This window comes from Rana temporaria, chromosome 13 (genome assembly GCF_905171775.1).
Source record: "Rana temporaria chromosome 13, aRanTem1.1, whole genome shotgun sequence".
In the NCBI taxonomy this organism is placed as follows: domain Eukaryota; kingdom Metazoa; phylum Chordata; class Amphibia; order Anura; family Ranidae; genus Rana; species Rana temporaria.
Window position 1 is genome coordinate 8640468 of NC_053501.1, and position 17053 is coordinate 8657520.

Below are 17053 nucleotides of genomic sequence, written 5' to 3' on the forward strand. Positions count from 1 at the left end.
ATTGGCAGGGAAGGGGCGGGACATAGCCCAGGACACAGCATTGGCAGGGAAGGGGCGGGACATAGCCCAGAACACAGCATTGGCAGGGAAGGGGCGGGACATAGCCCAGGACACAGCATTGGCAGGACAGGGGTGAGACATAGCCCAGAACACAGCATTGGCATGATAGGACGGGACATAGCCCAGGACACAGCATTGGCAGGGAAGGGGCGGGACATAGCCCAGGACACAGCATTGGCAGGATAGGGGCGGGACATAGCCCAACACACAGCATTGGCAAGATAGGGGCGGGACATAGCCCAGGACACAGCATTGGCAGGATAGGGGCGGAACATAGCCCAGGACACAGCATTGGCAGGGAAGAGGCGGGACATAACCCAGGACACAGCATTGGCAGGACATAGCCCAGGACACAGCATTGGCAGGGAAGGGGCGGGACATAGCCCAGGATACAGCATTGGCAGGGAAGGGGCGGGACATAGCCCAGGACACAGCATTGACAGGATAGGGGCGGGACATAGCCCAGGACACAGCATTGGCAGGACAGGGGCGGAACATAGCCCAGGACACAGCATTGGCAGGACAGGGGCGGGACATAGCCCAAGACACAGCATTAGCAGGATAGGGAAGGGACATAGCCCAGAACACAGCATTGGCAGGATAGGGGTGGCATATAGCCCAGAACACAGCATTGGCAGGATAGGGGTGAGACATAGCCCAGAACACAGCATTGGCAGGGAAGGGGCGGGACATAGCCCAGGACACGGCATTGGCAGGGAAGGGGCGGGACATAGCCCAGGACACGGCATTGGCAGGGAAGGGGCAGGACATAGCCCGGGACACAGCATTAGCAGGATAGGGGCGGGACATAGCCCAGAACACGGCATTGGCAGAATAGGGGCGGGACAGAGCCCAGGACACGGCATTGGCATGATAGGGGCGGGACAGAGCCCAGGACAAAGCATTGGCAGGGAAGGGGCGGGACATAGCCCAGGACACAGCATTGGCAGGGAAGGGGCGGGACATAGCCCAGGACACAGCATTGGCAGGGAAGGGGCGGGACATAGCCCAGGACACAGCATTGGCAGGATAGGGGCGGGACATAGCCCAGGACACAGCATTGGCAGGGAAGGGGCGGGACAGAGCCCAGGACACAGCTTTGGCAGGATAGGGGCGGGACATAGCGCAGGACACAGCATTGGCAGGGAAGGGGCGGGACAGAGCCCAGGACACACCATTGGCAGGACAGAGGGCCAAAACCCCAGACAGTTTGGGCAGATCAATATGGCTTTAACCAATCCCAATGCTCCCACCACACAGGTGCTGCACCCGGGAACGGCCAGTCATCGGTTCTAAACCTGACATTACAGGAGTTCCAGTTGACTGGATGAACTTTTAATAGCTGGAACTCAATAAAAGCAAAGTGAAAACCGTTGTGACCCCGCAGCCATATGAAGGTCACCATGTATGGGAAGCAATGAAGAGGGGGGGGGGGGTATTTTATACAGTACACGGGTGCAGGAACCTGGCCTCGAAGGGTTAAGGCGTTGAGGGGAGATGACGTTTTTTCACGCTGATACGACCTTGGTTTGTCACATTCTCAGGTTCCGGCAGATGCTGCTGTACACAAGGAACGCTGCCAACGTGCCCCTGCAGCAAAGAGGGGTCGGCCGGCGTATTAACCCTACAGCATAAACGTCAGAGGCGACCGCTACAGCCTCATATTCAAATATATGTAAATGTGACTTGTATGTCCCGGAGGGAGGAGTGCAGGGACTACGTGCTGCAAGATCCACCACATGGAAGCCCAATCGCTAAAAATCTCATCCCAGCGCTCGCGTCTTCGCGTCGTTTCCAAAGTGGTGTTCAATCTTTTATTCGGGGCTCATTCACACGCCAACGTCATTGCTAGTTAAAGTAGGGCATCTGTTCTATGTGCGATGGTATGCAGGGATGGTCTTGGCGAGTGGTTCAGTAACGCACGGCAACGCGCCGTCACGCACAGACCATGCATTTTAATGCCTTCTGAAAAAACAGCTATGCTCGTTTTTACGCTGGTTTGGTGCATTGGCAGCCCATTTACTATGATCTGAATGCAGGGGCCTCCAAACTACAGCTCAATCCAAGATCATACATGACCCCCCCCCCTCAGCATGCAGGGGCCTCCAAACTACAGCCCAATCCAAGATTCTACATGACCCCCCCCCCCCAGCATGCAGGGGCCTCCAAACTACAGCCCAATCCAAGATTCTACATGACCCCCCCCCCCCCCCCTCAGCATGCAGGGGCCTCCAAACTACAGCCCAATCCAAGATTCTAAATGCACGTAGGCAGAAGAATACGTATCGGCCTAAACTGAGGGGAAAAAAACGTTTTTTTTATGTATTTTTGGGGGATATTTATTATAACAAAAAGTAAAAAATATTAAATTTTTTTCAAAATTGTCGCTCTATTTTTGTTTATAGCGCAAAAACTAAAAACCGCAGAGGTGATCAAATACCACCAAAACAAAGCTATTTGTGGGAAAAAAAGGATGCCAATTTTGTTTGGGAGCCACGTCGCACGACTGCGCAATTTTCTGTTAAAGCGGCGCAGTGCCGAATCGCAAAACCTGGCCGGGTCTGCCTAAAGGTCCGGGTCTTAAGTGGTTAAAAACGATCGTGTGTGCGGTGAAGTCGATGATCCAAAGAACAGACTGGAGCATCATTTAAATGCAAAACCCCAAATTACCTGCATGTGACCCCCAAACTCCCCCATGTGACCCGCCATTAGTAAGGATATATATTTCAGTGCGCCGCCATCGCAGGATTCGCTGCGCACACTCGGTACCAATTCACAAAGTTTACGCACCAGGATGAGGATCCTCTTTTTATAATGAAAAAAATAGACAGTTATTTTTTTTTAGTAAGATGTATAAATGGCAGTCGGACTGTCAAAAGATAAATAAAGATTTTCAATTACAAAGCATGGCGGCGTGCCTAGCCGGCGTGCAGCGCGGGAAGGGTTAAGGAGACGGAAGGCAGTCACGGCTCACGGTTCCCATGGCGACAGGTCCCTACTTCTCGGGTTCAGAAAGCAGCCACTTCCTGTGTCTAAATTTTGCAGCCAATCAGCGGCCCGTTTGCTGTTCTCAGACAACAGGCCCTGTGAAAATATGAAGCGCGTCCCGGGCGTCTAGCGACAAAGCGCCTTCGCAACAACTTCCCCGTCCTTTCTCTCACACATCTGCTATTGTCATTTGTAGACGCCGCGCAACCAAATAAATACCAATCGGAAAGTTCATTTTACAGATCGATGTAATGAATTGGGTGTTACCCCCCACCCCTCTTTTTTTTTTTTTTACTTTACTGGGTTCACATAGAGGTGGTTCACACGTGTGCGTCTGCATTTATTATGCTTTTTTTATTGAACTATTAAACCATTAAACGTACCAACTAGTTTTTTCTTTTTTTTGGCCCTTTTTGTTTACAAGTTTAAATCAGTATTTTTTAATAGACAATTACCTAGCACCCCCAAACGTAATTTTTTTTTTAAAGAGGATAAAATGGCGATTGTTGCAATTTTTTAGGTCACTTGGTATATGCGCAGCGGCTTTCCAAACGCAATTGTTTTGGGAAAAATTAGAGGTGCGTTAAATGAAAAAAAATTTTGTCCATTAGCTTTTAGACAATCCCTGAAAACCCTTCTCTTCAGAGAAGCCTATCCTACCCACACCTTAAGGCTGCATTCACACCTTGGCGTACCTAATCGCGGCGTTTGTGACAAATTGCAGCGCTTTGTACCGCGATTTGCGGCGACAAAAAGCCGCGATTGTGAATGCAGCCTTACCCCCAGGTCCACATCTCCTATGCCGAACGCCAAAGCCGCCTGAAAAAAGGGTCCGGGACTTGTTTTGAGCTTCAGGTGTACAGCGTTTCGGCGTTCGGCGTGGAGATGTGAACCATCTCCATAGAGGGCAATGTAAAATCATCCCTCCAGCGTATTAGGGGCTGCTGCGGCGTCGCGCTTCAGGCGTATATACGCCTAGGTGTGAATGGAGCCTTAAAAAATATATATATATATAAGTGATTTATGCGGATAGAGGAAAAAGGCAGACAGAAATGACACGTAGTGCTCTGGATTGAGACAAGTACACAACACAGAGGGATTTGCTTTGTTCATATTTGCAACCACTTTAAATGCCAGACAAAAGCTAAAATAAAAAAAAATAAGGGGTTGTGTTATCCACCAAAGAATTTGTATTTCTGTCCATCCAGTTCTGAGATGTACACAAATCCGCCATACGACACTTTCTGGCAGGACAGCAGACCAGATTTTTCCCTGCTGCAGATAAGTTCCAGTTGCAGATCAGATCCAATCCCTCCCCCAGTCTGTGGCAAAAAAAAGACAAATCCACGAGTGTTCAACCCTTCTGCATTCCCAGAAACAGAGACACGGGCTATGGCAAGGCTGCGCACATGAAACAAGTGCCCTATAACGGTCACCACCGTTTACGATACTCCCATTCCATCGCCCAACGACAGCTTATCCGACAGTCAGACAAGCCAGCAGACACGATCCATCTCATTTCCCAGAATAACGAGACAAGCTCTGTTACTGGTTTCAAAACGTATGAATGAATTTAATGGTTCCTTAGCTCTCTTATATACAGTACAAGCATGTTACAGTAATCAAAGGAACAAAGACACACTCCACCCACACATCACACACAGTGGGGCTTCAATCACATTCTTTTAGATAATGACATTCAGGTGAGTTAATTATCCCCCAGACGTCCCGTCTCCGACAAGTTCCCATTACCTGTTACACAAAACACATTCTTTTACTAAACATAACTGACATGCTAATTCCCTACCCCTGAATATTTTTTTATTTTTTTATTAACATTTGAGCCCCAAAGATGAAAAACATATATATAAAACAATTGTGTGTGTGTGTGTGTGTGTGTGTGTGTGTGTGTGTGTGTGTGTATATATACACACACACACATACACACAAACACACAAACACACACATATACACAGTGGCCCAGATTCAAGTAGCAATTGCGCCTGTGTAACCATAGGTTACACAGCGCAATTGCTTACTTGCCCCGGCGTTACGAATGCTCCTGATTCAGGAACATCGTAACGCCGACTGCAGCCTAAAATCTGCGTGGCATAAGGCTCTTATGCCACGCATATCTTAGGCTGCATTCTAGCGATGGCCGCTAGGTGGCGTTCCCGTTGTGCTCAGTGTATAGTATGCAAATTGCATACTAACACCGATTCACAACGTTGCGCGAGCCCTGCGTACGCAATTTACGTAGTTTGCGTACGTCGGGTTTCGCGTAAGGTTGCACATCCTAATAGCAGGCGCAGCCAATGCTAAAGGATACCCGTCGTTCCCGCGTTGCGATATTTGAAATCTCCGTCGTTTGCGTAAGTGATTCGTGAATGGTGCTGGACGCCATTCACGTTCACTCTGAAGCAAATTACGTCCTTGCGACGTCATTTGCCGCAATGCACGTCGGGAAAGTTTCCCGACGGAGCATGCGCTCTACGCTCGGCACGGGAGCCCACCTAATTTAAATGATTCCTGCCCCCTACGGGATCATTTACATTAGGCGTCCCTTAGGGAGGGCAAGTTTACACAGCGCACACGCAATTTACGGAGCTACTGCTCCGTGAAACGCGGGTAGCGCAGTAAATTTGCGGGGGCGCAGGGCAAAGACGCTGCCCTGCGCCTCCGTAAATAAGGGGCAAATCTACCTGAATCCGGGCCAAGATTTTTATATAATTATTATTTTTATTATTTTATTAACATTTGAGCCCCAAAGCTGAAAAAAAATAAAAAAGATTAAAAAAAAGAGGTTTTATCTTTAGTATATATACACACACACACACGATTTTTTTTTTTTTACATATCGGATCCAACATGAATCGCATGAACAAGCCCAGGTCCCCATTCCTCTTTCCATCGATCTCTTCCCCTATAGATTATTCAATCTGTTGTTCGGGGCTCCCCCAGCTACATCTCATGTATTTGTATCTTACGGTCCGATGATACAGGTAATATTAGTGTATCAATAATTTGAATAAATAGCACTTTAGTGTGTTTGGGGGCTCAGTCATTTAACCACTTGAGACCCGCGCTGTAGATGAAAGACGTCCACAGCGCGGCTCTCAAGTGCCGGGTGGACGTCCTGTTTACATTCCCCGTGCTGGGGGCGCGCAGCGGGGAAACACTGTGCCCGGCGCATCGCTGGGAAGCCGATGCGCGTCCCTGGCGGCCGCGATGTCCGCCAGGTAGCCGCGATCGGCGGTGACAGCAGGGACGTAGAGCACACAGAGCCCTACGTCCTGCCAGGGAGAGAGGAGACCGATGCTGTGTCCCTTGTACATAGGGACACAGCATCGGTCACCTCCCCCAGTCAGTCCCCTCCCCCCACACAGTTAGAACACACCCAGGGAATACATTTTACCCCTTCCTCACCCCCTAGTGTTAACCCCTTCCCTGCCAGTCACATTTATACAGTAATTAGTGCATTTTTATAGCACTGATCGCTGTATAAATGTGAATGGTCCCAAAATTGTGTCAAAAGTGTCCGATATGTCCGCCGCAATATCGTAGGCCTGACAAAAAAAATAAAAATAAAAAATAAATTTAAAAAAAATAAAAATATCGCAGATCGCCGCCATTACTAGTAAAAAAAAAAAAAAAAAAAAAAAATCATTAATCTATCCCCTATTTTGTAGGCGCTATAACTTTTGCGCAAACCAATCAATATACGCTTATTGCAATTTTTTTTTAACAAAAATATGTAGAAGAATACGTTTTGGCCTAAACCGAGGAAAAAAATATTTAAAAAAAATAAAAAAAATATTGGGATATTATTATAACAAAAAGTAAAAAATTGTGTTTTTTTTCAAAATTTTCAGTATTTTTTTGTATATAGCGCAAAAAATAAAAACCACAGAGGTGATCAAATACCACCAAAAGAAAGCTCTATTTGTGGGAAAAAAAGATAGAAATATAATTTGGGTACAATGTTGTATGATCGCGCAATTGTCATTCAAAATGCGTCAGGGCTAAAAATTGGTCTGGGCACGAAGGGGGTTTAAGTGCCCAGTAATGAAGTGGTTAAAAAAAAAAATTATCTACTAATCAATCTAATCACTGGACATATTAAACAGGAGGATTGCACACATCCCCTCAATCATCAAGGCACAAAAGAAAAAAAAATACACTTATTGATGTTTAAAAAAAAAAAAAAAAAAAGCAAATACTCAGCGGATCGCTGTGACTCATGTTTTGCGCCCACTCGTATTTTAATAAAAGTACCTGTGACTAATTTAAAAGTTCACATAAGCCATTTATAACTCGACTCGCAACATTCTATTCAGCTGATTCTGGGATATTTCGAGCATTTTGGAAAACGTCAAAAGATTCTAAAATTACATCCACCGTGTTAGGAGTCTACTAATGGAATCCGCTAAATAGTCTGAAAGAAGGACTGTCTGTGGGGCCCACAGCAACAAATGGGGTTTCGTTTTATATACGCCGACAGATGTACAGAGAACACTCACGTCAGTCACTTACTATTATTATTGTAATACATTTATATAGCTCTGACATATACCGCAGTGCTGTACAAAGAACAGTGAGCTATTCACATCAGTCATTGCACCAGAGAAGCTTACACTCTAATGTCCCCACCAGTCACACACTATTATTATTATATACAGTATTTATATAGCTCTGACATATACTGCAGTGCTGTACAGAGAAAAATCGAGCCAGCCACATCAGCCTGTAGCAGAGCTTACACTTTAATGGCAACGTCAGCGAGTTGCTCCACCCCTATGTGTTTCGTCACAAATGAAGTGTGTGTTCCAGTGCGTTTTACAGCTTACAAGTACAGTCCAGTGCAGGAAAAAAAGCAGCATGTTCTACTGGAAGGCTCTGGTGTGAATTATGCCAACCTATAACCTACTTTCCAAGAAAAAAAAAAAAGGACTGCATGTGGTGTGAATTGGCCCTCAGTTAAACGTAGAAAATGAAAGGTACGATCTGATTGGTTGCCATGCACAGCTGCTGCAGTTTTGATAGATTCCCCTTGTACTGTCTCACAGCTCCCGAGCGTACCTATTGCAATCAACTAACATCCTCTAGGAGGAAGGTAGCCACCCTGTCTTAAAGGAACAAAGCCTTGGTCTTTGCCCCCACTGTATATAGGAACATAGCCACCCTGCCTTGGTCTCACTGTATATAGAAATGTTGCCACCCTGTCTTGCTCCTATTGTTTGTAGGAATGTAGCCACCCTGTCTTGGTCTAACTGTATATAGGAACGTAGCCATCCTGTCTTGGCCCCACTTTATATAGAAATGCAACCACCCAGTCTTGGTCCCACGGTTGGTAGGAAGGTAGCCACCCTGTCTTGGTCCCACGGTATGTAGCCACCCTGTCTATAGGAATTTAGCCTTGGTCTTGGTCCCACTATATGTAGGAATGTAGCCTGGGTCTTGTTCCCACTGTATAGGAACATAGCCACCCTGTCTTGGCCCAAATGTAAATAGGAATGTAGCCACCCTGACTTGGTCCAACTGTATGGAGGAAGGCAGCCATCCTGTCTTGTTCCCACTGTATATAGGAATGTAGCCACCCTGTCTTGGTCCCACAGTACGTAGGAAGGTAGCTAGCCACCCTGTCTATAGGAACGTAGCCTTGGTCCCACGGTATAGGAACATAGCCACCCTGTCTTGGCCCAAATGTAAATAGAAATGTAGCCCCCGTCTTAGTCTCACAGTACATAGGAAGGTAGCTTAGCCACCCTGTCTATAGGAACGTAGCCTTGGTCCACTGTATATAGGAATGTAGCCACCCTGTCTTGGTCCCACGGAATTTAGGAACGTAGCCTTGGTCCCACTGTATAGGAACACAGCCACCCTGTCTTGGAACGTAGCCTTGGTCCCACTGTATATAGAAATGTAGCCCCCCTGTCTTGGTCCGACAGTACGTAGGAAGGTAGCCATCCTGTCTATAGGAACGTAGCCTTGGTCTTAGTCCCACTATATGTAGGAATGTAGCCTGGGTCTTGTTCCCACTGTATAGGAACATAGCCACCCTGTCTTGGCCCAAATGTAAATAGGAATGGTGCCACCCTGACTTGGTCCCACTGTATGGAGGAAGGCAGCCACCCTGTCCTTGTTCCCACTGTATATAGGAATGTAGCCACCCTGTCTTGGTCCCACAGTACGTAGGAAGGTAGCTAGCCATCCTGTCTATAGGAACGTAGCCTTGGTCCCACTGTATATAGGAATGTAGCCACCCTGTCGTGGTCCCACGGAATGTAGGAACGTAGCCTTGGTCCCACTGTATATAGGAATGTAGCCACCCTGTCTTGGTCCCACGGAATGTAGGAACGTAGCCTTGGTCCCAATGTATATAGGAATGTAGCCACCCTGTCTTGGTCCCACGGAATGTAGGAACGTAGCCTTGGTCCCACTGTATAGGAACACAGCCACCCTGTCTTGGCCCAAATGTAAGTAGGAATGTAGCCACCCTCTCTTGGCCCAAATGTAAGTAGGAATATAGCCACCCTGTCTTGGTGCCACTGTATGGAGATACGTAGCCATCCTCTCTTGGTCCCGCTGTATGTAGGAACATAGTCACCCTGTCTTAGTCCCACGGTATGTAGGAAGGTAGCCACCCTGTCTTGGTCCCACTGTATGTAGCCACCCTGTCTATAGGAACGTAGCCTTGGTCTTAGTCCCACTATATGTAGGAATGTAGCCTGGGTCTTGTTCCCACTGTATAGGAACATAGCCACACTATCTTGGCCCAAATGTAAATAGGAATGTAGCCACCCTGACTTGGTCCCACTGTATGGAGGAAGGCAGCCATCCTGTCTTGTTCCCACTGTATATAGGAATGTAGCCACCCTGTCTTAGTCCCACAGTACGTAGGAAAATAACTAGCCACCCTGCCTATAGGAACGTAGCCTTGGTCCCACTGTATATAGGAATGTAGCCACCCTGTCGTGGTCCCACGGAATGTAGGAACGTAGCCTTGGTCCCACTGTATATAGGAATGTAGCCACCCTGTCTTGGTCCCACGGAATGTAGGAACGTAGCCTTGGTCCCAATGTATATAGGAATGTAGCCACCCTGTCTTGGTCCCACGGAATGTAGGAACGTAGCCTTGGTCCCACTGTATAGGAACACAGCCACCCTGTCTTGGCCCAAATGTAAGTAGGAATGTAGCCACCCTCTCTTGGCCCAAATGTAAGTAGGAATATAGCCACCCTGTCTTGGTGCCACTGTATGGAGATACGTAGCCATCCTCTCTTGGTCCCGCTGTATGTAGGAACATAGTCACCCTGTCTTAGTCCCACGGTATGTAGGAAGGTAGCCACCCTGTCTTGGTCCCACTGTATGTAGCCACCCTGTCTATAGGAACGTAGCCTTGGTCTTAGTCCCACTATATGTAGGAATGTAGCCTGGGTCTTGTTCCCACTGTATAGGAACATAGCCACACTATCTTGGCCCAAATGTAAATAGGAATGTAGCCACCCTGACTTGGTCCCACTGTATGGAGGAAGGCAGCCATCCTGTCTTGTTCCCACTGTATATAGGAATGTAGCCACCCTGTCTTAGTCCCACAGTACGTAGGAAAATAACTAGCCACCCTGCCTATAGGAACGTAGCCTTGGTCCCACTGTATATAGGAATGTAGCCACCCTGTCTTGGTCCCACGGAATGTAGAAACGCAGCCTTGGTCCCACTGTATAGGAACACAGCCACCCTGTCTTGGCCCAAATGTAGGTAGGAATGTAGCCACCCTCTCTTGGTCCCACTGTATGGAGATACGTAGCCATCCTCTCCTCTCACCCTGTCTTAGTCCCACGGTATGTAGGAAGGTAGCCACCCTGTCTTGCTCACTTCTGAGATGGAAGACGCACTATGTGATTTGTAGTGTGCATAAAGCAGTGCCCATGACCGCAACTAACGTGCAATGCTTGTTCCAAACAAACAGAAGTGAGGGGGAAGGGAAGTGGTTCAGAAGCTCACAAAGGGACTTTACAAGAAGGCAGAAAAATCACAGTAAGAAACAATTTAATGAAAAATAGATTCCTGGGACGTTAAGTAGTCGATGTGTATGGATTATTTTTGGAGAACAAGGATATCGTTTATGGTCACTACAAGCCTCCGTCTCTACAAGTTCTGTGGAGTAATAGTCTGCACACAGGATCCTTTGGAAGTCATTCCCCAGACACCTCGGCCCGCAGGCTCTCCTCACTTCCAGGATGATGCGTATTGATTAATAGATTAGCTTCCTCAAGATGACCCAAACAGGGCTTTGCGAAAAAAATAAAAAAAGGACGAAGAAAACTGCGCCTCCAGCTCGTTAAACCCGCGCCGCGTCCCTCGCAGCGGTCACCGCCGCACGCCTCGCCGTTCAGCTGCCACAGCAGCAAAATTTTAGTACGCGGGGAGTACAGGAAAATCTGGTTCGTCTTCCGCTTTGGTTGGTTCATTTATTTCTTCTCACAGGGAGTTTTGTCGGCAAAGGCGCCCCCCCCCCCCCCCCCTGTCAGGGAAAAAGGAACTGGTAACGCGGGGTTAAGCGTCACCCGTCCAGGAGAAAAAAAAACAAAAACTCCCCGTCTGTTTAGGAGAAAAACCTTCACCGCATGTCGGGCTTTCAGAGCGATTGTCAACAGGAAGCAGACATACTTCTGACATATATGAATGCATCCTGGGGGCCATCTTGATTCCACAAAAAAAAAAAAATAATAATAATAAAAAGAGAGAAGGAAAAGAAAGAAAAGAAAACAAAAATGAAAGAAAGAAAAGAAAGAGATAAAAGAAAAGAAAATATATAAAATATATATATATATATATATATATATATATATATATATATATATATATATATATATATATATATATATATATATATATATATATATATATATATATATATATATATATATATATATATATATATAAAAAAAGAGAAAAAAATAATAAATAAAAAAATAAAAAATGAGAGAAAGAAAAGAAAGAAAGAAAATAAAATATATAAAAAAGAAATAAAAAATACATAAAAAAATGAGAAAGAAAATAAAAAAAAATAATACAAAAAATGAGAGAAAGAAAAAGAAAGAAAGAAAATAAAATCTAAAAAAAAAAAAATATATATAAAAAAAAGAGAAAGAAAATAAAAAAATAATAATAAAAAAAATGAGAGAAAGAAAAGAAAGAAAATAAAATCTAAAAAAAATATATATAAAAAAAAGAGAAAGAAAATAAAAAAAATAACAATAAAAAAATGAGAAATAAAAGAAAGAAAGAAAATAAAATATAAAAAAAATATATATAAAAAAAAGAGAAAGAAAATAAAAAAATTATAATAAAAAAATGAGAGAAAGAAAAGAAAGAATGAAAATAAAATATAAAAAAATAAATAAAAAAAATATATAAAAAAAAGAGAAAGAAAAGAAAAAAAAATAATAATAAAAAAAATGAGAGAAAGAAAGAAAATATATATAAAAAAAAAAAAGAGAGAGAAAAAAATAATAATAAAAAAAAAAAAAAAAAAAATATGAGAGAAAAGAAAAGGAAAGAAAGAAAGAAAGAAAGAAAGAAAGAAAGAAAGAAAGAAAGAATGAATATATATATAAAAAACAATAATAATAATAAAAAAAAAAAAAACACGAGAGAAAGAAAAGAAAATATATATATATATATATATATAAAAAAAAAAATTAATACAAACTTCTCCCCTTTCCTTATTTATGTTACGGGCAACCGTAGAAGAACCACAACGCCCAGCATGCCCTGCCAGCCAGAGGGATCCTTTCCAAAACTCCATAAAACAGATTAAAATCAAGACGACGCGTTTACAGCAAGCCGCAGATCAGTGATTTATATAGCACCATCATCTGCAGTGGTACTGTACAAAAAACAACAACAACAACAACAACAAAAAACAACAACATTTGCCAAATAGGCTTCATAAGCAGAGGCCACAGAATGAAGATGAGACCGGTATAAGTACTAATATATTTTTTTGGGGGGGGTGGGCATATCCAAAAATGGGACCCTAGTGGTCTCCGGGCCAATGACGTACGAGACCTTGGGGCGCTGCCTTAAAGGTAGAGTACGACGGCTTTGGGTTGTCCATACTGGAGATTTATATATATACAGTGTTTCCTATAGAAGCAGCCAAGGGACTGATATACAATGTAGCCCACTCTGATGTCATAGTGATACAATGTAGCCGGAAAGTGATACAATGTAATGCTGCATTTAGGGAAGAGATACAAGCAAGGTGATCCAATTGCTATGGTTGTGTTTATGAAAGCGATACAATGTATTAGTAAACGATAACAACGTAACACTCCGTCTAGAAAGTGACACCATGGGGAGGTTTCCGTTCCCAGTACACAAAAGCCACGTCACCCACCTTGCAATCGTCAACGTCTGGAGGGTCCTGTCCGCCTGGGCCGCCTCTGGGGCAGGTTGGGGTAGGGGGGGGTTATATCCGCACACTTGTGGCGTCCATCCTGGCGCTGGTTATTGGGAATGATTTGGGCAGACACAGTGCAGCCATAACCAGCCTGTACTAAGGGAAGGCGAGCTTCATGTGTGCTGCCTCCAGGCTGGCCATCCTCCTGGGTCCTACTGCTCGTCCTCCCTGCTCTGCTACCATGTGCTAACAAGCCCTTGCCTGCAATCATCGGTCATGTAGGCTTTGTGCAGACCGACGCCGACCGAAGCGCTCAATGTGCGTTTCTAGCGTTCGCCGGACGCCCGCCTTTTCACGCACATGGGGGCAGATCCACAGAGATCTGCACCCGCGCAGCATATCACAGATACGCTACGCTACTACCTGGCTTTAGTTCGAATCCAGGAACATTTCGCGCCGCAAGTTACGGCGGCGTAGTCTATCTCTGGCGGCGGAATTCAAATCGGCGATTAGGGGGCGTGTTTCATTTAAATGAAGAGCGTCCCCGCGCAAAAATGAACTGCGCATGCGTCGTCCCGAAATTTCCCGCTGTGCATTGCGCTAGGACGTCATTTTTTTTAACTTAGACGTGAGTTACGTACATTCCGATTCACGGACGACTTACCCAAAAAAAAAAAATTCAAATGAAACGCGGGAACGACGGCCATACTTAACATGGCAAGTCTAACTATACGCCGCAAAATACCAGTTTTAACTATACGCCGGAAAAAGCCGACTACAGACGACGTAAGAGAATGCGACGGCCGCGCGTACGTTCGTGGATCGTCGGAAATAGCTAACTTGCATACCCGACGCGGAAAACGACGCGAACTCCACCCAGCGGACGCCGAAGTATTGCACCTACGTACGCGTACGCCTGTCGGATCTAACCCAGATGCCGTCGTATCTTGTTTTGAGGATTCAAACTAAAGATATGACGCGGGAAATTTGAAAGTACGCCGGCGTATCAGTAGATACGCCGGCGTACTCTCTCTGTGGATCTGGCCCTCGAACTTTAATGGCATCCCAGTCCAGGGCTGGACTGGGACAAAAATTTGACCCTGGACTTCATCCAGACCGGCCCACTGACAGGTCTCTCCTATTGCTGCCGGACAATTCCCGCACCCCCCCCCCCGGCCACCCAAGCCCCCTCCCCCCCTTCACTAGCCGTTCTACTTTATTAGAGTAGAACGGCTGGTACTGGTACTCTTATAGGCAGTACCAGGGGGAAAGCTAGACATTATTTCACCCGGGGCAAAGAATCAGTTCGGTGCCCCCCCCCCCCTTATGGGACAAGATTAGGCAGAAGTTAGAAACTCCAAGGCCATAGCTGTTGAGTCAGTTGTCTGTCCCCTCCCCCGTGCTCCTTCTGGTTCCCCCCCATGCTCCTCTGTCGTCCCCCCTGCTTTTCTGTTCCCCCCAGGTGAGCGCTGCGGGGAGGGAGAGACAGAGGGGTGGAGGGGGGTGGCGGTCCGCTGCCACTGAGCCATCGGCCCACCAGGAAACTCCCGGTAGTCCCAATGGCCAGTCCATCCCTGTCCCAGTCTTAGTCCGTAGGGTTCAATATTGAGTTGACCCCGCCCTTTGCAGCTATTACAGCTTCAGGCTGGGTTCACACTTATGCAAAGCAGCGAATTGAATGCGGCTTTTTACACACATCCAATTCGTATGACAGGAGAGTGTAAACTAGGGTTTCCAACTTTTTTTCAAGTCAAACCGAACACTTTAGCCAGGGCTGTCTTTAATGTTGATTGGACCCTGGGCAAAAATTTTCTTGGGCCCCCCTCCCCATGCCATCAGTTTACTGTATCAGATCAGGCAGTGATTGCGATTGGTTGCCAGAGGTTACAGTGTATCATTATCGCTTCTCTGGCCTTTTGGCTAAGATCAAGTGTAGTATCTGTTCTTATCATTTGCCAGGAGAAGGCGCTATGCTAACCGTCCCCAGTACACGGCGAGGTGGAAAGGGTCGGCGGTGGCAGATGCAAAACCTGCTGGTGTGGAGGTGAAAGGCTTCTGATCGGGACGGAGAACCATTGGGTCTTGGCAGAGGGTCAGGTCCCTGGCCTTCTGGCCTGGATTTGATGCAGTTCCTAACCTTGGCAGTTTTTCGGGAGGGAACGTTAACTCCACCCTACTGTTAAGGAGGGGGGGTTAGAATTTTGGCTAGTACCTCCCGAATATAATTAGGTAGGGAGCGAAAGGGGCGACGGAGGGAGCTTTCACGCCCTGGCTCTCTCCCCGAGCTCTCGTTCCTTCCTGGTGGGGAAGGGGGCTGTGACTATCCGGGCTGTTGGTCAGGGTTGAGAGAAAAGCCAGTGGTGATTTTGCTCCTGGAGTGGCAGTCCAGGGGTGCTGTACAAGTGTTTTGAGGGGCACTCCGAGTATTGGCACCTTGGTCACGTCACCTGCCTCTAGGGCCGAGTCTTTTGGCTGGGACCAGAGGGATTTTTGATTCCTGGCCGGAGGGCCGGCCATCGTATTGCACGATGGTCACTTTTCACTCTCCTCATCTTCCTTCTCCCCCACTTTCTTTTTATTTATCCCGTTTGTCACTTTTTTTTATCTTTTTGTTTGGTGTTCACGTTTTGTCACAGTGTGATGAGTAGGGTGCCGGTCCTCGGGCCAGCCCTGAATGTCTTGGGAGTGGGTGGACATGGCCTTCTGGCTTAGTTCACCTGCTCTCATGGGGTCTTCCTTCGGGGGGAGCCCCACCTAGTACTTGGGTGGGTTCTGTTTTTTTTTTTACTACTAATGGCGGCGATCAGCGATTTTTTTCGTGAATGCGACATTATGGCGGGCACTTTGGACAATTTTGACACATTTTTGGGACCATTATCATTTTCACAGCAAAAAAATGCTATAAAAATGCATTGTTTATTGTGAAAATGACAGTTGCAGTTTGGGAGTTAACCACAAGGGGGCGCTGATGGGGTTATGTATGACCTGAAGTGTGTTTACAACTGTAGGGGGTGTGGCTGTAGGTGTGACGTCATCGATTGTGTCCCCCTATAAAAGGGAACACACGATCGATGACGCCGCCACAGTGAAGAACGGGGAAGCCGTGTTTACATACAGCTCTCCCCGTTCTTCAACTCCGTGGACCAATCGCGGGACTCCAGCAGCGATCGGGTCCGCGGGTCCCGCGGTCACGGTCACAGAGCTTCGGACTGGGTCGTGGGTCTGCCAACGTATATCGTTGTGCAGCGGTCCTTAAGTGGTTAAAAAAATTAAAAATAAATCAGGCAGCCTGCCAAGTTTCACAACATTCCTCAGCGGCTGAGCTAACTATAAACATTGTAACGTTTGTTCTTTAGATCAAAGGAATAAACTTCTGTCTGTAAATAAGGGAAATTTAACCACTGAAAGATTAAGGGGCAGATCCACAGAGAGAGTACGCCGGCGTATCTACTGATACGCCGGCGTACTTTCAAATTTCCCGCGTCGTATCTTTGGTTTGAATCCTCAAACCAAGATACGATGGCATCTGGGTTAGATCCGACAGGCGTACGTCTTCTGGTCGCTGTAAAAATGACAATGGTCCCAAAAATGTGTCAA

The 17053-nt window shown here is 46.3% G+C and overlaps 1 protein-coding gene and 1 pseudogene across 2 annotated transcripts in view; one reads left to right on the forward strand and one right to left on the reverse strand.

Moving 5' to 3' along the window:
* Window positions 1-13699, reverse strand: part of FOXN3 (forkhead box N3) — a 223233-nt gene extending 209534 nt beyond the window's left edge. Inside the window, exon 1 of one of the 2 annotated variants that reach the window (XM_040333129.1) lies at window positions 13454-13699. The gene's annotated coding sequence lies outside the window, so the exon portion shown is untranslated. The remainder of the gene's footprint in view (window positions 1-13453) is intronic. The other variant, XM_040333133.1, reaches the window with a different exon arrangement.
* Window positions 13700-15355: 1656 nt separating this feature from the next.
* Window positions 15356-15606, forward strand: LOC120921451 (annotated as a pseudogene).
* The last annotated feature ends 1447 nt before the right edge of the window (window positions 15607-17053 follow it).